The sequence below is a fragment of the Babylonia areolata genome, chromosome 17 (assembly GCF_041734735.1).
Source record: "Babylonia areolata isolate BAREFJ2019XMU chromosome 17, ASM4173473v1, whole genome shotgun sequence".
Classification (NCBI taxonomy): Eukaryota; Metazoa; Mollusca; class Gastropoda; order Neogastropoda; family Buccinidae; genus Babylonia; species Babylonia areolata.
The window spans coordinates 10,966,954-10,987,695 of NC_134892.1; the positions used below are offsets into that span (position 1 = coordinate 10,966,954).

The following is a 20,742-nucleotide window of genomic DNA, read 5'->3' on the forward strand; positions in this document are numbered from 1 at the left end:
GTACTTTCGTCGTTATAAGTGTATAACATAACAGAACCTAGGTTGTACCCGTTATCCTAATAAAGCAGCGCGACGTTTATTTGAGTGATAAATAAAGCGACCTAGATCATGAAGGGTTTTTGTGTCATGCATTATAAATTCTAAACTTTTGTCAGAGGGATGCTTCGTGTACCAACATGGAATATATTTATGTCGCAGATCGTAAAGAGATTTACAGTAAAGTAAAGTGTGTATCTCGTCTTCAATAACAGCGTTACATAGTGGACATTTCAGGTCGTTTGGACTGACGAAAGCAAATCTCATCTTGTGTGTACGTATATCCGAGGCTCCTATTCTAAACCTTATAAGCACATCTCTTATGTGTTTACTTTTAACTGCTGTAAAGTAAGATTCCAGTGATATGGATGATTTGAAATTTCGATAAACGCTGAGCCTGCTGCTGTTGTGAAGAATGTTTGTACCAGTTTTGACTATGGCAGTCGATCAGTTTTTGTTCTTTATTTGAAATCATTCAAGAATCCTCTTGTATTTTCTACACCTCGATTTTCCCAAACAAAGCCGAATTCAAATTTATATAAAGTGTTTCGTTCCTGAGATGCCCAGCACTCTTTATCTCGATCACATAGCGATAGAAGCATTTTATAAGATTTACGAGGAAGTCTATTTTCATCCATTCTTGTAAGTCTGATCCAGTACTTTATACACGACAAGAAGGAATAAGAAGTTGTTTTGTTTTGTTTTAAAGCAAACATGTGCACTTTTTTCTATTGGTGAAATTTGCATTAATCCCCAGATTTCAGAGCCATATAACAGAATTGGTTTTATTTGTGAATCAAATAATTTCAAGAAAATACTAACAGAGAAAGCGGTTGGGAACAGAAGGGTGGAGGGAGGGAACCTAAGGTACGAAAACGGAGTCCTTATCTTCCTGAAGGGAAAAGAAGATTAACATAACAGGAGAAACCAGAATGAAGGAGAAAACATAGGAGAGAAGGGCGTTAACGATCAATACAGCAGAAGAAACAGTTTAGAAAATGATGATGATGATACCAGTAGGAAAAAACGAGGAGTGAATAGGATTAACAGTTTACACCCAGGAGAACCAAAACAGTTTACATTCGGGAGAACCAAGAAAACACGGGAGAGAGAAAAAGAGGGGCATAGAGAGTTCTGAGAGGAAAAGAAGAGAGTTAACACAGCAGGAAGACTCAGACAGGTGAAGAAAGCTAACAGTTAAAATAACCGGCGAAACTAGAGGAGTAACAAGAGTTAACACAACAGGGGGGAATAAAAGCATCAAAGAGTGTTGACTCGATATAACAAGAAAAGACCGGAGCAAATTGATTCAAAGGAACAGTAGACATTAGAAAAGGCGAAAAAGTTTACATGACAGGAGAAACCAGAGCATGAAAGAGATTTGACATCGTAGAAAAAGACCGGAGCATTAAGATTGAACAGAGCAGTAGAAATTCGAAAAGAAAATAGTTTTCGAAAAGAGAATATAGTTTACATGGCAGGAGAAACTACCATCGCATTAAAGAGTGTTAATATGACAGGAGACGACAGGAGATAAAAGAGTTAATAGAACAGTATGAATTAGAAAAGCGGAGAGAGTTCACATGACAGAAAAAAACAGGGGAGTAAAGGGAGTTGACGGTTGACGAAATAGAAACTGGAGGAATTTTGTAGAGCGAACAGGGAACTCGTCAGGAGAAACCAGGGGAGAGAAGATAGTGAACAGTTGACATGAGAAACTTGAGGAACTTTAGGAACTATGAGAGTTAATGTCAGTTGGGAAAAAAACCCTGAGGGATGGAGAGAGTTCACAATTAACACAGCAAGAAAATCCTGTGAAGCGAAGAGAGTTGACATGAGAAACTGGAGAAATGAAGAGTTAACATAACAGGAGAAACCAGAGAAACGAAGAGAGTTAACATAACAGGAGAAACTAGAGAAACGAAGAGAGTTAACATAACGGGAGAAACTAGAGAAGCGAAGAGTTAATAGAACAGGAGAAATTGGAGAAATGAAGAGAGTCAATAGGAGAAACTAGAGAAGCGAAGAGAGTTAACAGGAGAAACTAGAAAGGCGAAAAGTGTTAACAAGAGAAACTAGAGAAGTTAAGAGTTAACAGGAGAAACTAGAGAAGTGAAGAGAGTTAACGTAACCGGAGAAACTAGGGAAGTGAAGAGAGTTAACAGGAGAAACTAGAGAAATGACGAGAGTTTACATAACAGGAGAAACTAGAGAAGCGAAGAGAGTTAATAGGAGAAATTAGAGAAGCGAAGAGAGTTAACAGGAGGAACTAGAGAAGTGAAGAGAGTTCACAGGAGAAACTAGAGAAGCGAAGATATTTAACATAACAGGAGAAACTAGAGAAGTGAAGAGAGTTAACATAACAGGAGAAATTAGAGAAGCGAAAAGAGTTAAAAGGAGAAACTAGAGAAGCCAAGAGAGTTAACAGGAGAAACTAAAGAAGCGAAGACATATATCATAACAGGAGAAACTAGAGAAGTGAAGAGGGTTAACAGGAGAAACTATAGAAGTGAAGAGAGTTAAGATAACAGGAGAAACCAGAGAAGCGAAGAGAGTTAGCATAACAGGAGAAACACTAGACAAGCGAAGAGAGTTAACATAACAGGAGAAACTAGAGAAGCGAAGAGAGTTTACATAACAGGAGAAACTAGAGACTTGAAGAAAGTAAAATAACAGGAGAAACTAGAGAAGCGAAGAGAGTTAACGAGACAAATTGGAGAAGCGAAGAGAGTAAACATAACAGGAGAAAGTAGAGACATGAAGAGAGTTAACATAACAGAAGAAACTAGAAAAATGAAGAGTTAACAGGAAAAAAACTAGAGAAGCGAAGAGAGTTAACAGGAGACTTTTCTACAGTTAACGTAACAGGAAAAAGTAGAGAAGTGAAGAGAGTTAACATAAAAGGAAAAACTACAGAAGTGAAGAGAGTTAACATAAGAGAAAGTAGAGACGAGAAGAGAGTTAACATAACAGGAGATAGCGGAGACGTGAAGAGAGTTAACATAACAGAAGAAACTAGAAAAGTGAAGAGAGTTAACACAACAGGAGAAACTAGAGAAACGAAGAGAGTTAAGCGTCTTAACCATTTTGCACCTTATAGTGCATTGTAAAACAAAGCAGTGCATTCAGTATAACGTAATACAGTGCAATACAACACAGTGCATTGCAAGGCAGTACGATGAAGTCGGTAAAAAAACAAAAAGAAAAAAAAAACACCACCAAAAGACACTGCAGTAAACGCAGTACGGTGCAGTGCAACGCAATGTAATTCAACAGAATACAGTGCAGTGAAGTGCAACGCAATGCAATTCAACAGAATTCAGAACAGTACAATGCTACACAATGCAATCCAACAGAATACAGTGAAGCGCAATGCGATCCAACAGAATAGAGTACAGTGCAGCGCAATGCAATCCAACAGAATGCAACGCAGTGCAGTGCAGTCCAACAGAATGCAATGCAATGCAACAGAATTCAGTCCAACATAATGCAATGTAATACATCAGAATACAGTGCAATGCAGTCCAACAAAATACAGTGTAACGTAATGCAATCCAACAGAATAGAGTACAATGCAGTGCATCGCAATGCAATCCAACAGAATACAGAACAATACAGCGCAACGCATTGCAATCCAACAATACAGCGCAACGCATTGCAATCCAACAATACAGCGCAACGCATTGCAATCCAACAGAATAGAGTACAATGCAGTGCAACGCAATGCAATCCAACAGAATACAGTAAAATGCAGTACAACGCCTTGCAATCGAACAGAATACAGAACAATGCAGTGCAACGCAATGCAATCCAACAATACAGCCCAACGCTTTGCAATCCAACAATACAGCGCAACGCATTGCAATCCAACAGAATACAGTACAATGCAGTGCAACGCATTGCAGTCCAACAGAATACAGTACAATGCAATGCAACGCATTGCAGTCCAACAGAATACAGTACAATGCAGTGCAACGCAATGCAATCCAACAGAATACAGTACAATGCAGTGCAACGCAATGCAATCCAACAGAATACAGTACAATGCAGTGCAATCCAACAGAATACAGTACAATGCAGTGCAATCCAACAGAATACAGTACAATGCAGTGCAATCCAACAGAATACAGTACAATGCAGTGCAACGCAATGCAATCCAACAGAATACAGTACAATGCAGTGCAACGCAATGCAATCCAACAGAATACAGTACAATGCAGTGCAACGCAATGCAATCCAACAGAATACAGTACAATGCAGTGCAATCCAACAGAATACCTTACAATGCAGTGCAACGCATTGCAATCCAACAAAACAGTCCAACGCATTGCAATCCAGCAGAATACAAAACAGTGCAGTGCGACGCATTGCAATCCAACAGAATACAGAGCAACGCAATGCAGTCCAATAGTAAAGTGCAACGCAATGCAGTGCAGTGCATTGTAACGGAGTACAGTTCAGTGCAACGCAGTACATTACAGCGCAACACAATACAGTGCAACGCCAATGCTATGCAATGCGATTCGACGCAATACAATACAATACAATACAGTGCAATGCAGTGCAGTGCAGTGCAGTGCTTAGTAATTCAGTACACTATAATACAGTAGAATACAGCAAGTCATATAGAGTGTCGCAGAGACACGAGCAGAAATACGCATTTTATTCCAGCATTACAGACCAAATCATTCCCATACAGAACAGTTCCTGCATTCGGCAATAAAAACAAAGGCTAAATGAAGCCGCAAAACACGAATGTTTCCTTTCGTCAATCTCGTATTCAACATTCCTTCAGTAAACACACTTTCTGTCTTTCTTTCTTTCTTTCTTTCTCCATTTCATTTCTTTTCTTTTCAGAACTCACCGTGTTTCGTGTGCGTATTTTTCATTTGTACTTTGTTGTTCAGATCACCCTGAAACTTCCGGGTTTAATTTTACCCCTTGTCTAATTCGGGGGCTGGCTGACTGACCTTTGTTTTCGAAATTCGTTTGGGGGTCGGGGGTTGGAAGGAGGGTAGGGGATAGGGTGAGGTGGGGAGGGAGGAGGGGGGTGGGGGAGGCGGGATTTTTTTTTATGAAATGGAGGTGAGGAGGAAATTCCGGACATGGAGAGGAGTGTGGGGGTGGGGGAGAGGATGTTAGAGGGAGGGTGGGGGGGGGATATATAGGAAGAGAGAGAAAGGAAGGAGGGGGGGGGGGGGGCCGAAACAAAATCTCACGGACGTCGCTTCACAGAGCGAAAGGAAGCGATGTGTGCAACAGAAAAAGGAAATGGCGTGTTTTGAGGACCGTCGAGCAAGCTCCCGTTGCTGTTTCGAGTCTCTGTCCTTGCCACTGTCTGTCTGTCTGTCTGTCTGTCTATGTGTCTTTTTTGTTTGCTTTTACCTCTCTGTTTTCTGTTTCTGTCTGTCGTTTCTGTCTCTGTTTCTCTCTGTCTCTGTTTTCCCCTCTCTCTGTATATCTCTGTATCTCTCCCGCTCTATATCTATCTGTCTGTCTGTCTCTCTCTGTCTCTCTCTCTCTCTCTCTCTCTCTCTCTGTGGGTGTGTGTGGGTGTGTGTCCCATATAATGTGTGTGTGTGTGTGTGTGTGTGTTCATATCTGCTCTTGTGTGTGTGTGTGTCTCGCAATTGAATTTTCTGTATTTTATCCTCGTCTCATTTTCTTTCTCCTGTAATATATCATCCGCATGTGTGTGTGTGTGTGACTCTCTCTCTCTCTCTCTCTCTCTCTCTCTCTCTCTCTCTCTCTCTCTCTCTCTCTCACTCTCTCTCTCTCTCTCTCTCTCTCTCTCTCTCCCTTTGTGTGTGTGTGTGTGTGTGTTGCTTGTCGTGCTAAACGATACCCCAGAAAACATATAGATACAGATGTGACAAACAAAGAAACAAAACAAAACGAAAAAGCCCACAGATTCGCCGTTTTTTCTCTGGTTTTAGTTCTGTCGTTTAAAACAGAACCTGAACTCTTACACCCACACACTCCCTCCTTCCTTTCTACCATCTAATTTCGGTGTGTATTTCGTTATTGGCGATTGTTTGGAATTTAAATATGTATTATTTTACTTCAAACTCTTCTGAGATTACCTTTAAAAATTTCTTTTTTGTGAGCATCAGTCAGGTGCGACTGGTCACTCACCAGCACAATGTCTAACACACACACACACACACACACACACACACACACGAGTGAGACCTCAACTTCGGATTGGGCGTCAAAAAATGCCAAAGAGGCAAATATTTTATTCCAGTTTTAACTAAAACCCAGCACAAGACAGTTACTTCCAACCAACATACATAATGATAATCATTAAGTCCAACGTAAAAGAAAACAATGTTAACAATACATAATATATCTATACTCTAAAAACATTTACTTTCGCGCCATGCTTTACCAGATTAACAATGAAATAGATTATGCTCAACGCAACCAGCCTCCTCATGCAGGTGGGGGATGGGGAGGTGGAGGGGCACACAATGTACAGATCTGAGCGCGCTGGTTCGAATCACGGCTCAGCCGCCGATATTTTCTCCCCCTCCACTAGACCTTGAGTGGTGGTCTGGGCGCTAGTCATTCGGATGAGAGGATAAACCGAGGTCCTGGGTGCAGCATGCACTTAGCGCACGTAAACGAACCCACGACAACAAAAGGGTTGTTCCTGGCAAAATTCTGAAGAAAAATCCACTTCGATAGGAAAAAAAAAAAAAACTGCACGCAGGAAATAATACCAAAAAAACGGGTGGCGCTGTAGTATAGCGACGCGCTGTCCCCTGGGGAGAGCAGCCCGAATTTCACACAGAGAAATCTGTTGTGATAAAAAGAAATACAATAAATAAATAAATAAATACCACTTATGGGGAACTGAAGGCACAGTGGTTGAATCTTATCATTATCTTTGTTGCTCATAGCCCAGCCGAACTCACAGGACCGACATTATCATCTCTGAAAAACTGTATCGCGATCCCGTAGATTTATATATATATATATATATGTATATATATATATATACGAGTATATAGGCACAATTGCAGTCATATTCATGCACGTAAAGCTGGGACATGCTTCTGACTTGATCATTCCGGCAGTATTTCGCCATATGAATGGGGGGGGGGGGGGGATGATTTAAAAAAATGTTTTTTAAAAAAGAACCTGAACATAAAAATGATCCTGTATGGTACACGAATTCATATTCTATAACACAAAACCAAAAAAATGTTTATTATTGCCAACGGGTATCTCACACGTATTGCCAAAGGGTAGGCGCAAAAAGGAATACAGCATGGTAAGAATGCCCAATTATCAAGTCCAGAAAAAGACTCCACCGCCCCCAACACCCCGCAAAATCAAGACTTGCTGGAAAAACTGTCTGCTATAGGTGCATGGACGAGCAAGGCATAACATAAGAAAGGACGGGACGGCAGAAAAGAGAAGGGGAAAGCCAGACAAGAGGAGATTTCTACCACGGATTTCCCAGAAGGTTGGGGGATGTCGTTCATGTTGAAGGAGCCCCTCGACATCCCCATTGGGGGTAACCAAGGGCAGAAAAAACATAAACTTTCTTTTTCTTCTTCTCCTCCTCCTCCTCCTCCTTCTTCTTAGTAGTCGTCTTCTTCTTTCCCTACCTCCTCCTCCTTCGTCTTCTTTTTCTTCCTCTTCTCCTCCTCCTTCCTCTCTTCTCCTCCTCCCCTCCTCATCCTCCTCTTCCTCCTCCTTCTACTTCCCTTTCTCTTCCTCCTCCTCCCTCTTCCTCTCCTCCTTCTTTTTCTTCTCCTCCTTATCCTTGTTCATTTCTTCCTCCTCCTCCTCCTCTTCCTTCCTCCTCCTACCTCTTTTTTCTCCACATCCTCCTACTCCTCTACGTTCATGGGCTGCAGCTCTCCCGTTCTCTTGTATTTACGAGCAGACGTTTTACCGGCATCACCGTTTTTACCTCGCCATGTAGGCAGTCACTCAGGGTGTGCATGCTGGGTCTGTTCTTGTTTCCATAACCCACCGAGCACTGACGTGGATTGCGGGATCTTTAACGTGCGCATTTGACCTGCTTGTGTACACACGGGAAGAATAACCGGGCTGTGGCAGTTATGACCTGGAAGATTGGGGAGGGGGTGGGGGGGGGGGGGGGGCTGGAGGAGGGAGGGGATTGCTGGGGGGAATCTACACTTTAACCCACCAGGTGCTGTGACCTGAATTCAAACCTAGGGCTCCCAGATTGAGCGTCCAACCCTATGTTCACTCGGTTGTTGCGCCCAAGAAGAGGGTAATGAAGGCAAAAATACACATACATTTATAGCCACTTTGTTTATTGATTTGATAAATTGTAGGTGAACAGATTCTTTTTGTTGATATTGAATATAATTACCTATTTTGGCGAGTATGGATGAATAAACAGTTATGAATTAGTGAAATGAGCAAGTGATTAGATAAATAAATGAACAAATAAATGAATACGTGCAGTTTGATAGGTAAACGAATGAATAATTGATAATTTAATTAGGACGTGAATATAGCGATTACATGAAATCATGTTCGTAGAATTAAACGAATAGATAAATGCTTTCACCAAAAAGTGAACGAACAAGTGAATGAATAAAAAAACAAAACAGAAATGCATAGATAAATTGGGGGATGGGATGAATAATGAATTATTCAATTTTGGGAGAGAACAAAAATCACATTTGGTGACGTTAAAAGTCAGATGTGTTTTCACAAACAAGGCCTTCTTTTTGTTCTTCTTCTCTTTTTTTTATATCATAAATCTAATTCGAACGTATTTACGCGGTTCAGAGTCTGTGGCCAAAATTCCCTCCGCACTTAGATGATCCAATCACTTAATTAGTTCTTGCCGAGAGGAAGAACAAGAAGAAAATGCCGCGAGGAAAAGAACTGAACATGAAATGAACAGCAGATTTTGCAGTGTCTTGGGGAAAAAAGAAGAAAAGAAATGCTTTCATATCGTTTATATTAATTTGTAATTTACGATCAGGAATGAGGAGGAGGAGGCGGAGGATGGTGATGATGATAATGACTATAAATAACGGTCATTTTATTCGAACACAGTGTTTTGGGGGGTGAGATTATGGAATATGCAATGGAAGTTAACAGTAATCGTCGTTATCGTTGTCGTCGTTGTCGTGTTCCAGATGTAGCAGTTGATGTTGTGAAATGTTGTTAATAGTAAGTTGCTTGTTGTGTTTTTAAATTATTCCGTTATTAATGTTAGATATCAGATTATCAAGTCTCGCGAAAAATTGCAAGAAAACGGACATTTCAGTTATGACTGTTTTTGTTCTCTCTGTCTGTCTGCCTGCCTGCCTGCCTGCCTGCCTGTCTGTCTCTCTCTCTCTGTCTCTCTCTCTCTCTCTCTCTCTCTCTCTCTCTCTCTCTCTCTCTCTCTCTCTCTCCCCATATACCGCGCTCTCTTCACCCCCTTTCGCTGTCTCCTCGCACACGTATACATATATATGGATAGATGGATGGATTGATACATACATACATACATAGACCAGGTAGGTCCGGCAAAATTTTCAGATTCATAGCAGAAGCCTCATATTTGCTGGAATGAAAGAATGCAATGAAGTAAATTCCAAAGCAACATCTCAAATAGGTTTTGAGATATAGAGTTTTGAATTTTCAAAAAATTCCGCGATTTTAGCCAATCGCACAAAATGGCATGTTAGAACCGGTGTAGAACTGCCGATAATGCATTCTCATAGTCAAAACTCTCCGTATATGATCAGATTTTTTTTTTTTTTTTTTAAGTTGGCTGTTAATGTTATTGGCTGAATGCCAGTGTCATACAAAACTATTGAATCTACATAAACATTTAAGATATTTTCAGGTTCCAGAAAGAATGTAGACTTATAAGACAGCAAATGTTAATGATAAATGACAGCTTTTAATAAGATTGCATGAAAAAAATAAGCTTTATTCAAGATGATCAGGTATAATGTGCTCCATTAATGTTAAAAATGATTCTCCTTTTAGATATTTTTCAGGATTTGCGTGTGTGTGTGTGTGTTTCAAAATCAATATGTATGCATCACTTTATGTAATTGTTTTCTTGTTTATACATCATTATTAACTATTGATCAGCACAGCTCATCGTACCAGTTCTAAAGTACAGACATTCAGCTGAACTAATGCATCCTCCGTATCAGTGTTGAAGTGTAGAAAGGTTGAAAGGAATCAACAGTCTTACAATACTGCATCAAATGTACCCCTGGTAGTGTTATTTTGATTAGGTTTTCCTCTGTCTTTCTCTCTGTGTGTGTGTGTGTGTGTGTGTGTGTGTGTGTGTGTGTGAAATAAAAACAGAAGTAAGAAAATAGAGTAAGTATCACAAAGTTGAACAAGGCCAGCTGAACTTCTCACTGAAAAACTCGTCTATTTTGATGAATTTATTGGCGGTCTTTCATTGTCGGAAAGAAAATTGTTTCACAACAGAAAACGATGCTAATAACTAAAATTATGAAACCTATCATTCAAATACTTACTAAAATAAGTAATGTAAAGTTGGTTTCCATTTTTTTTTTTTTAATAATTTCCCCCCGTATTTGAATCAAAACGTCAACTACTTTGAGCTATGCAACAAGACTTCCACGAAGCCGGACATTGAAACCTCAGATCTAAAAATAGATTAGTTGATTAGTGGTATAAAAAAACAAAAAACAAACGAGGTCTCCACTTTTTCAATAAACGGATGCTGCTCCGTAAAAGATGTCGGGTCATTTTATAACGCATTTTAGAGATGAAAGAATGAATTTTTCAGTGGTGGGTTTGACTAGAAGATTTATTTTGTCTGGAAGCGCAGTAGAGCGTCAAGAAAAATAGGTAAATTTTGAGCCACCTTTTTATAAATCGAGTAAAATATATCATCAGGAAGCTTAGCCCACGTAAAGTAGAGAACGTGATCTTTTAGTTGATATGTCTCTTAAGTCGATTGGTTGTGAGGAGCAATGTCCGTTACCTATTTTTGTCACCAACCCTCTCAGACCAGAAGCAGACGTCGACAAACTTGCTTACCGCGCTGCGTTTTGAAGAGCGAAGGATACTCCACTTCGGGCGATCTGTTTCACTCACACACTATCTTGCACACCAAAAAAGAAACACTTACAGGAAAGAACAAAGGTGATTTTATTTTCTGATATATCTTTCAGCTCGATGTATGCAGTATTGCGCTTGCAAGGGCGAAGTGAAAAGTGATAAAAGATACGATCCGTCATCGATAGTTACACAGCATTACATAGCGGCCGGACATAGACAAACATAGACCTACATAGACAGACAGACAGATTGAAAGATAGACAGTGATTTCACTTCCTCTACCTCCACGACAACGTGCTTTCCTCGTTCATTCTAACTCCACCCCCACCCTAACCAACCTCCCTCTCTCTTTCTTTCTCTCTCTCTGTCTCTCTCTGTCCTCTCTCTCTCTCTCTCTCTCTCTCTCTCGTTCATATGGGGCTTTGGCCTTAATGAATAAACCATCTGAATCTGAATCTCTCTCTCTCTCTCTCTCTGATACTATCCTCTTTCCAGCTCTTTCTCCCACCTTCTCTCCGTCTCTCTGTATCTCTCTCTCTTTCTCTCGTCTCAGTCTTTAAATGGCAGGAACAGGAAACAAAAAATTTCAGGCCTTTACAGCCCTTCCCCCCACCACACACACACACCCTTAACCTCCTAACCCCCTACCCCCACCCCTCACCTCCACATCTTTCGCGACTCGGTTCGCCTCCACACACGTTTGTGGCTGATTAGTAAGACTGACAGAAAGAAATACCCCCCAACTCCCTCATCCACTCCACACACCCATTTCCTCACCCCCTTTCTCCTTCCCATCTCTCCCCCCCTACCACTTTCTCCCCCCTTTCCCATCTTTTGAGGTAAAACGAAAACAAAATGTCACTTACTCCCTAAGGTCTCTTTTGTTGTTGTTATTGTTTCGGTTTGTTGTTTTTTCTCCTTTCTTTCTTTCCTTGTTGACATTTCATCTCTGGAGTAACGTTTGCAGTTGCAGTTTAAAAGAGAAACTCGTGTGATATTTCCATTGGGAAGCGTTTTGCGCGCGATGTAAGAGGATTTCCGGCAGTTCGTTTTCGTTTCTGTGTCGTTTTGATGGCTTTTGGTGGCGGGGTGTGTGACACGGTGAAACGGGTTGTTGTTCTTGTTTTTGATGTTGTGGTTGTTGTTGGTCTTCTTCTTCTCCTCCTCCTCCTCCTCCTTCGTCGTCTTCTTCGTCTTCCTCTCCTCTTCCTCTTCCTTCTCCTCCTTCTTCTCCTAAGATCTATGCGATAATTTCGATTGGCGATGTTGCGCACGCTATGTAAACCGGGTAAATAACGTGTTTCCGGCAGTGGGTTGTCGTTTCTGTCTGGTTTTGATGGCTTCGTGTGGTAGGAGGAGGTGGGGTGTGTGTTGAGGGCGTGGTTTTGGTTTTTTGTTTGTTTTTTCAGTTGTTCTTGTTGTTCTTGTTTTTCCTCTTGTTCTTATTCTTGGTCTTCTTCTTTTCTTTTTCCTTCCCCTTCTTATTCTTCCTTTTCTTTTTCTTCCTTTTCTTCTTCTCTTCCTCCTCCTCCTCCTCCTCCTTCTTCTTCTTCTTCTTCTTCTTCTTCTTCAAAAATAATTCAGTCAGTTCAATATTCTTCATCGGCATCATCAACATCATCGTCATCATCATCATCATCATCATCTTCTTCTTCTTCTTGTGGCTACCGGGGTATTAGAAAATAAAAAGAAAGAAAGAAATCAAAGACAAGAGCCAAAGCCTTCACGGCGCACGTGTGATTTCTGCTGCACACGACCACCACTGAAAATGCCGACGCTAGAGGGGGTGGGGGGATATCCGGATGGGTTACCGGTACTTAACGATCCAAATCATAGTTTTGCTCACTAACATAACGATCCAAATCAGAGTTTTGCTGACTATCAGAAAGAAGTGTTTGACGAACCCATAAGTTATGTGCTGGAGACGGACGAATTGTGTTTTTGGCAACCCACATCGATCCGCAGTCCATTGTATTACGATCGTGATAATAGAGCAATCAAAGTTTTAAAACTTTCCCCATCTTCATCACGACTTTTCATTTTCTTTCCAAACAATGGCTGAAACGAACCACTGACAGAGGTAAGAATTAATTAAGAAATAAATGAATGAATAGATAAGTAGATGTGAACCTTTCATTTCAACATGTGAAATAAAAGTCGGGTTTTTAGTGGCAGTGATAAATCTTCAGGTCGGAGAGAAAAAATATATTTCAAAACAACAACAACAACAACAAATCAGCAGAGGCCAATAACATCAAAGTGAACAGAGGTAATGAATCTTCAAGTCAACAACACCCCCTCACCCCACCCCCCTCTACCCCCCACCCCCGCTCCGCCTGCACCCCCTCCAACATAAAAAGAAGAATCTTCAAAAATCTTCCAAGTCCAGCATAATGTCTCCAATCATTGTTTCAATGTTCCAGGTCCAGAATTAGACTGTCTAATTATCGTTTTGATGCGAGCAGGTTTCAGTTTTGGTCTAGTGTCCATTACATTGATTACCATTCGTGAGTTCATCGCTCGCTAATTATCCTGTGGAATTTTTATTTCTTTTTTCTGTTCTTTTTTCCCCCAGTTATTTATGATTCCAAAAATCTTTCCCCAGTCGCTGGTCATGGTTCCGCACTTTGCTAATGTTCGAAATGGAATTGACGACGTCATCGTTTGAAGAACTCGGCAGGGCAGGTGCAGCCATGTATTTTGTCAACAACAACAAAAACAGTAACAACAACAGTAATAGCAATGATGATAATAATTGTTATTATTATGGTGTTTGTTATAAATGTTATCATTATGATCATTTACAGTATTACTAGAACGAGTATTATCCGTATGATAATGATGATAATAATAATAATAATGATAACAATATAAGTTTACTTTTATAGTGCCTAATCAAGTGATTTTGCAGAAAGCTCTTTACAAAGAGATAGATAGATATCATCCATAAAAACGTGCAGGTTGGTCAAACCAAGTGTGCAAAAACGACGGATAATGACAAGACACTGCATCAAATGTACATGCTAAACTCAGTGTCTCAACGCCCAAACAATACAAAACTCAATTACAACCCCCCCCCCCCCCCCCCCCCCCCCCCCACCCTCACCCCCAAAAAAAGAAAAAAAAAAATCAGTCCCACTCTTCCTCTCTCCCTTCCCTCCACACAACTCCCCAACAACGCACACGGAAAACCGAAACAAGCACACACCCACACTGTCGCAGGCACCAGGAAATCAATTAAAAGCAATTTTAAACAGATGAATCTTGAGGTTTTGGTTTTGAAGCTTGGAATGGACTGGGAGTGTCTTAATTCACATGGCAAGGACTTGCGCTGGAACTCATCATCATCATCATACCAAGAAGAAGAAGAAGAAGAGAGTATTTACATAGCACTGAATTTTGTGCATTGGACAGATGATAGCGTTTTTTCAAACGAGTCATTAACATAGCTCTTGATTGAGAGGGGACGAAAGAACCGACCGCGGCTCGGTAAACCCCACCTCTGCTGGGAATCGAACCCGCATCCACCCAGCCGTCAGCCCGCGACGCTAACCACTTCGCTACGGCGGCTGGTAGAAGATGGGGTGCGGGGGATTGGGGGCTGGGGGGGGCGTTGCAGGGGAAGATAGAAACAAAGTGTGGTTGAGAAAGTATGATGGAGAGGGAGAGACAGAAAGAGAGAGACTGAAGGAGAGGAGAGAGAGAGACTGAGATGGAGAAAGAATGTCAGAGAAAGAGAGAGAACGAGTGAGACAGAGACACAGAAATGGAGACACAGACAGACAGACAGAACACACGTGTCACGAGAGGAAGAGATCATGGGGGATGAAACGTGAAGACAGAAGAGTGACCTGCCCTTTGGAGAAAGCTCGTTAACCTCCACGAGTAATCTCCCCTGTCCTGTCACTCTGCCACAGCTGCACACCACGCAATAATGCATCCTTATATCTGTTTGTCGGTGTACCCGCGTGCGTGCACATATAAACACACACACACACACACACTCTCTCTCTCTCTCTCTCTCTCTCTCTCTAGGACGTAGGCGCGCGCGTATACACACCTACTCTCTCTCTCTCTCTCTCTCTCTCTCTCTCTCTCTCTCTCTCTCCCCTCCCCTCTCTAGGACGCAGGCGCGCGCGCATACACCCCCCCCCCCACACACACACACTCTCTCTGTCTCTGTCTCACTCACACGCACACACACACACACACACACACACACACACACACACACATTCACTCTCACTCACTCACACTCAAACACACACACGATTATCATGGTTTTGGTCGTTTCGAACGAGTCAACACTTTAGAGTAAATCAAAGAGTAAATGTGTGTGTGTGTGTATGTGAGTGCAAAAAAATCGTCGACATGACCGGGGAGATGTTCAGTATTAATCCCTCAAGGCTTTAAGATGTGTTTGCCTTTTTTTTTTTCTTTTTTTTTTTTCCAAATCTCGTTCACGAAATCCAGGCAGGAACGGGATGAGTGAGGTTGGCAGGGGGTTGTTGGGGGATAATACGAATAAGGAAGGATCAGCTGGTTACCACACACACAAGGGGGCAGGCAGAGAGACAGAGATGAGAGAGACGGACAGAAACACAGGGAGACAAAATTGTGTGTGTGAGAGAGAGAGAGAGAGAGAGATCGCATTTCGATTCATTGACAGATTCCAATCAAATCAAAACATGGGAAAGATGTTCATTTAATATTGTGGCCATGCGATCACGAACAGCGTGAGCGCACGCGGGCAGAGGTAGAGAGGGGCGTGCTGGGGGGCGGGAGATGTGCGATACTGTTTAATTCGAAAATCGACGGACCCTCTTGAAAGAGGTTAACGAAAATCACGCGAGCGCACGCACGCACGCACGCACACACACACACACACACACAGAGCATAGCTCAGCACAGGACAGTGCAGCACATCACAGCACAATACAGAACAGAACAGAACAGTACAACTCAACACAACACAACAAACGGTGTCTAACAAAAACGAAATGCAAAGTACAGTAGATGTTGAGGCTGCAAATTCCCTGGACTCAAAACTTTACACAGGAAAAAGGACAGGTTCACGATGTCTCGTGGTTGACATCAACAACAAAAATTAAGTTGAGAATGCATGGTTAGTAGCAATATCTAGCCGGAATAATTAAAGTTTTAACTTTTTTTTTAAAGTTCAAAACAACATAAAGAAAAAGCAGTTTGTATTCTCTCTCTCTCTGTCTCTGTCTCTGACTTTGTCTCTCTCTCTCTCTCTCTCTCTCTCTCTCTCTCTCTCTAGCTTTGTAGAAAGTTTGTACCAACATTCTGTCAAAATAATTCTTCTTAGATGCTAGTCTCTGCAAATTAAGGACATTACTACAAGGAACTAAATATGCTGCCCTTTAACCCTTTCACCGCCAGTCAACTTACAGTGCAAATTCCCTTGTGCTGTAAACGCAGAAAAGATGGTGTCTAAGAATAGCTGGGGATTCCCCCTGTGATGTGTAGAAAATACGGCCTATCCTACCACCGAACATAAAGAGCAGTAGGTTCATGGACAACAGACCCATGATCTGGTCAGCTTTCAGTGACATGGGTCCTCTACCTAGCTGCTGCATAAATGCAAGTTTGGCAGTGAAAGGGTTAATCTGAGATGCCAATTCAATAAAGATGTCTGCATGTATACAATAATGAAAAACATTGCACCATCTTATCTTTGTAAAACAGTTATATTAATATTGAGGGACATTCGAGGAAAAAATATGTACACCCCTTGCCCAAGAACTGATCTATTTGTCATCACTGAACTATTCTATTTATCATCACTATATATTGTATTTGTCATCACTTAACTATTCGGGTAGTAAGTTATGGAATGAAACCCCTGATTATTTAAAAGACAAAAATAGTCTATCCTCTTAAGAAAGCTCACCACACTTGTACTTATTTGAAAATGTTTTAATGTTTCTTATGCACGTTAACTGAAAGCATATAATGTATTTTGCTTTTTCTCTCACCCACACCCACTCTGTCTGTCTGTCTGTCTCTCTCTCTCTCTTTCTGTCTGTCTCTCTCTCTCTGTCTGTCTGTCTCTCTCTCTCTCTCTCTCTCTCTCCCTGTATTCTTATCTGTCTCCTCCCGTTTCCTTCCCACCTGATCCCTTTCCCTCATCCTCCGCCTTCTATCTCACTGTCTCCTCCCCTTCTTTCTCTCCTTAATCATCAGAAGTGCATTATTGTAGTTTAAAATTCTATCCCCTTTTTTTTTAAACCACTTTTTGAGTTTACCTTTTCTATTTATATGATATTTATATGTTTTAGGTTTGCATTTCATTATGGGTGTCTGTCAGTGTATGTGTGGTTTTGTTTTTTAAGACATCTATACATTTTTACAAGTTTATAACTTTTTAGACACACACACACACACACACACACACACACACACACACACACACATTTATAGATAGATAGATAGATAGTTATTTATTTTAAAATCATCACTTGATTTGTTTCTCGATCTCTTAAGTTACTTAGGATTATGCTTTCATCAAGTTGATGGTGTTTTCTCTTTCTTTCATTGTTCCTTTCTTTTTCTTTTATTCTTTTATTGTTGATGTCTTTTCCTCCTCCTCTTTCATTTTCTTTTTCTTCCTGTTCTTTCTGCTTAGCTTGTTTTGGTTTTTTTTGGTTTTTTTAAGGGTTTAAAAAGAATATTATTATTATTATTATGTTGTGATGGCAGGATGTACATTTTTTTTTGCTGTATAAACATATTCTTTTACTCTTAGTAAAGATCACTTTGACGACTTGACCCACAATAAAACATTTGAGTTCGAGTTCTCTCTCGTGGGAGTGGAGGGGGGGGGGTTGGAGGGGGGGTTGCACGTGCTTGAAGACCAACGGTAGTGCAAGATTGTCCGTCAATTTTCACTCATTACAGCTTAGGCCGCGAACCGACTGCATCCTGCGTGGCTCTTGGAAATGCTGACCATGAGATAACTATGTCCCGTTCAGCACAAAAATGACCACAGCTGAAACAAGTGTTGATAGAATGATTATAGAAATGCTGTGTCAGATAATAATGTTCCGCGTGATAACATGGAAGAGGAGGCAATGTCCTCACTTTTTTTCCCCTCACAAGACGGAATGAGATTAAGACGTGGACGTTAATCCGCAAGTCACGCAGAGGAGGGGGTGGGTGGGTGGGTGGGGGGGGAATATAGCTGTAGAGGGTTACGGCAGAATAGAAAAACCAGACACGTCAGTACATCTGTAAATAACACGTTTTCGTTGTTTGTGAATGGCGTTCCGTTTTCTAAAGATTATTTTCCTGCCATTTCCTCTTCTTCTTTTTTTTCTTTTTTTTTTCTTTTCGTGTAATGGAATGTGAATATACGCAACACTACATCTGCTACGAAGATGCGTGACCAGCAACGTAACCCAACGCGCTCAGATCAGGCCGTGAGTGCATCATATGTATTTGTATAGCTAATCAGTGTGGATTTCTTCGACATAAATTTGCCAGAGGACAACAACACCAACACGGGACCTTGGTTTATCGTCTCATCCCAATGACTGGACGCTCTGTTTTTTTTTGTTTTTTTTTTTGTGTGTTTTTTTTCAGTCAAACTTGGGAGAAAAGGGGCGAGTCAGGCATTCGAACCCAGACCCTCACGGACACTTGTTTTGGCAGATTAGCGTCTTGACCGTTCTGCCACCTTCCTCCACACACACACACACACACACACACACACACACACAGGGAGAGAGAGAGAGAGAAAAGCAAGCAAGCAAGCAAGCCAGTCGGGTCCAGGAGGACCTGTCATTTCCGCGTTCATTTGCTTAATCGTCGAATGAGGAGGGTCGGACGTGCGGTTTGCTTCTTCGGGTTCACGGTTTCCTTCATCTGTGGAGTGGTTTGACAGGTTTTGTGTTTGTGTATGTATGTGGGTGTGGGTGTGCGGATTGGCGGAAGGGATTAGGCGGATGGGGAGGTTTTTCTGCGTATGGGGTAGTTGGGAGGGGGATGGGGGGGGGGATGGGATATGGAGTGTTGTGTGTTTGTGTGTGTGTGTGTGTGTGTGTATGTGGTGGTGGTTTGTGTGTGCACGCGCGTGCGCGCGCGTGTGTGTCGTGGTTTGTGCGTGTCGCGTTTATGTTTGTTGTGTGTGTGTTTGTGAGGGAGTGCGCGTGTTCTTCCGTAGTTGGTCTGTATACTGGAAGTGGTATAAGACGAAAGGAAGGAGCAGGAGAGAGAGAGAGAGAGAGGGGGGGGGGGGGGAGTGAGTTTGTGTATACGTGTACATGTGCTTTTGTGTTGATGTGATTGAGTATTATGTCGTGTGCGCGTGTATGTATGTGTTTGTGTGAACGTGATTTGAGTGGTTATTTTGACTTTATAACTTTATATAGTTGTAGACAGCCCCCTCTTCCAGCCCTGCCCCCCCCCCCCCCCTCCCACAGCCCCTCCACCCACCCCCGACATCTTCCACCTTTTCCTCAGGAAAAGGGGGAGAGAAGTGGTGGAGTCCAGGGGAAGGGAGAGAGAGGAGGAAGTCCTTTCGGACTTTTTGGCACTATCACCCACAGTAGAGAATGTCTCGCTGGTCGCTGGTCATGGTCGTAACTTTGACAGGCGCAACAGCCGAGTGGTTAAAGCGTTGGACTTTCTATCTGAGGGTCCCGGGTTCAAATCCGGTCACGGCATATGGTGGGCAAAGTGTGGAGATTTTTCTGATTTCTCAGTCCAACTGATGTGCAAACATGCTAGAGCCTGAACGCCTTTCGTGTGGTATACGCAGGGGGGTGAGATGGAGACAGACATACAGACAGGAGAGGGGGGGGGGGTGAGAGAGAGAGACAGAGATAGTGAAAAAGAGGCCAGTATTCCTTGACTCTTGGTACTGCCTTTTGACCGTTGCTCTCAGGGAGAGAGAGGGAAGGGAAGGGAGGGAGGACGGGAGTGAAGAAGAGAGAGGTTTGATATTTCGCAATCCTGTGTGTTCACATATCTTGACCTCCATCTTTTGGTCACTCGTTTGCTTGAAAGTCAATAACGATGTTAACGTTCATTTAGGGTTTGCTCAATGTGTTCATGTTTGTTTGATTGCTCTGTGTGTGTGTGTGTGTGTGTGTGTGTGTGTTCATTTAAGGCAGTTTTTTTGGGGGGTTGGGGTGGGGATGGTGTTTATTAAGAATTGTTTGGTTTATTTTTTTCGTTAATCGCTTGTTCAGTAGGTAACTCAGCGTTATCTCTGACGACGATGATTATATTTTGTGTTGGTGCTCGCTTGTGTGTGTGTGTGAGAGAGAGAGAGAGAGAGAGCGGGGGGGGGGGGGGGGTAGGTGAATTTTCCCGTCTGTCTCTTTAACGAACATACCAGCTGGCGAATTGTATTGCATCGCAACACATCACATAGCTTTGCGTTGTGTCAGATTACTTTCTTGTCTGTGGTTGTCATAAAAGATTTCTCTGTGTGAAATTCCGGCTGCTCATCGCCACAGTGCAGCGTTGCCACTTCCGATTGTATTCTCTGTGGCGGCTTTTTTCTGGTTTTTTTTTTTTTAACTACCAAACTGGATAGATTCAAAGGTCGTATTCATAATCACGTCAACTATCCTCCAAAGTTTGGTTCCAAAGCTATTTGCAGTAGCCGAGATAGAGAAAAAATGCCAACGTTAA

General features: G+C 41.9%; 1 protein-coding gene across 1 annotated transcript in view; it reads left to right on the forward strand.

The window, feature by feature from the left end:
• The window catches only part of LOC143291653 (selenoprotein S-like), a 95,531-nt gene that overhangs the window by 60,114 nt on the left and 14,675 nt on the right, over positions 1-20,742 (forward strand). The gene's annotated exons all lie outside the window — the stretch shown is intronic.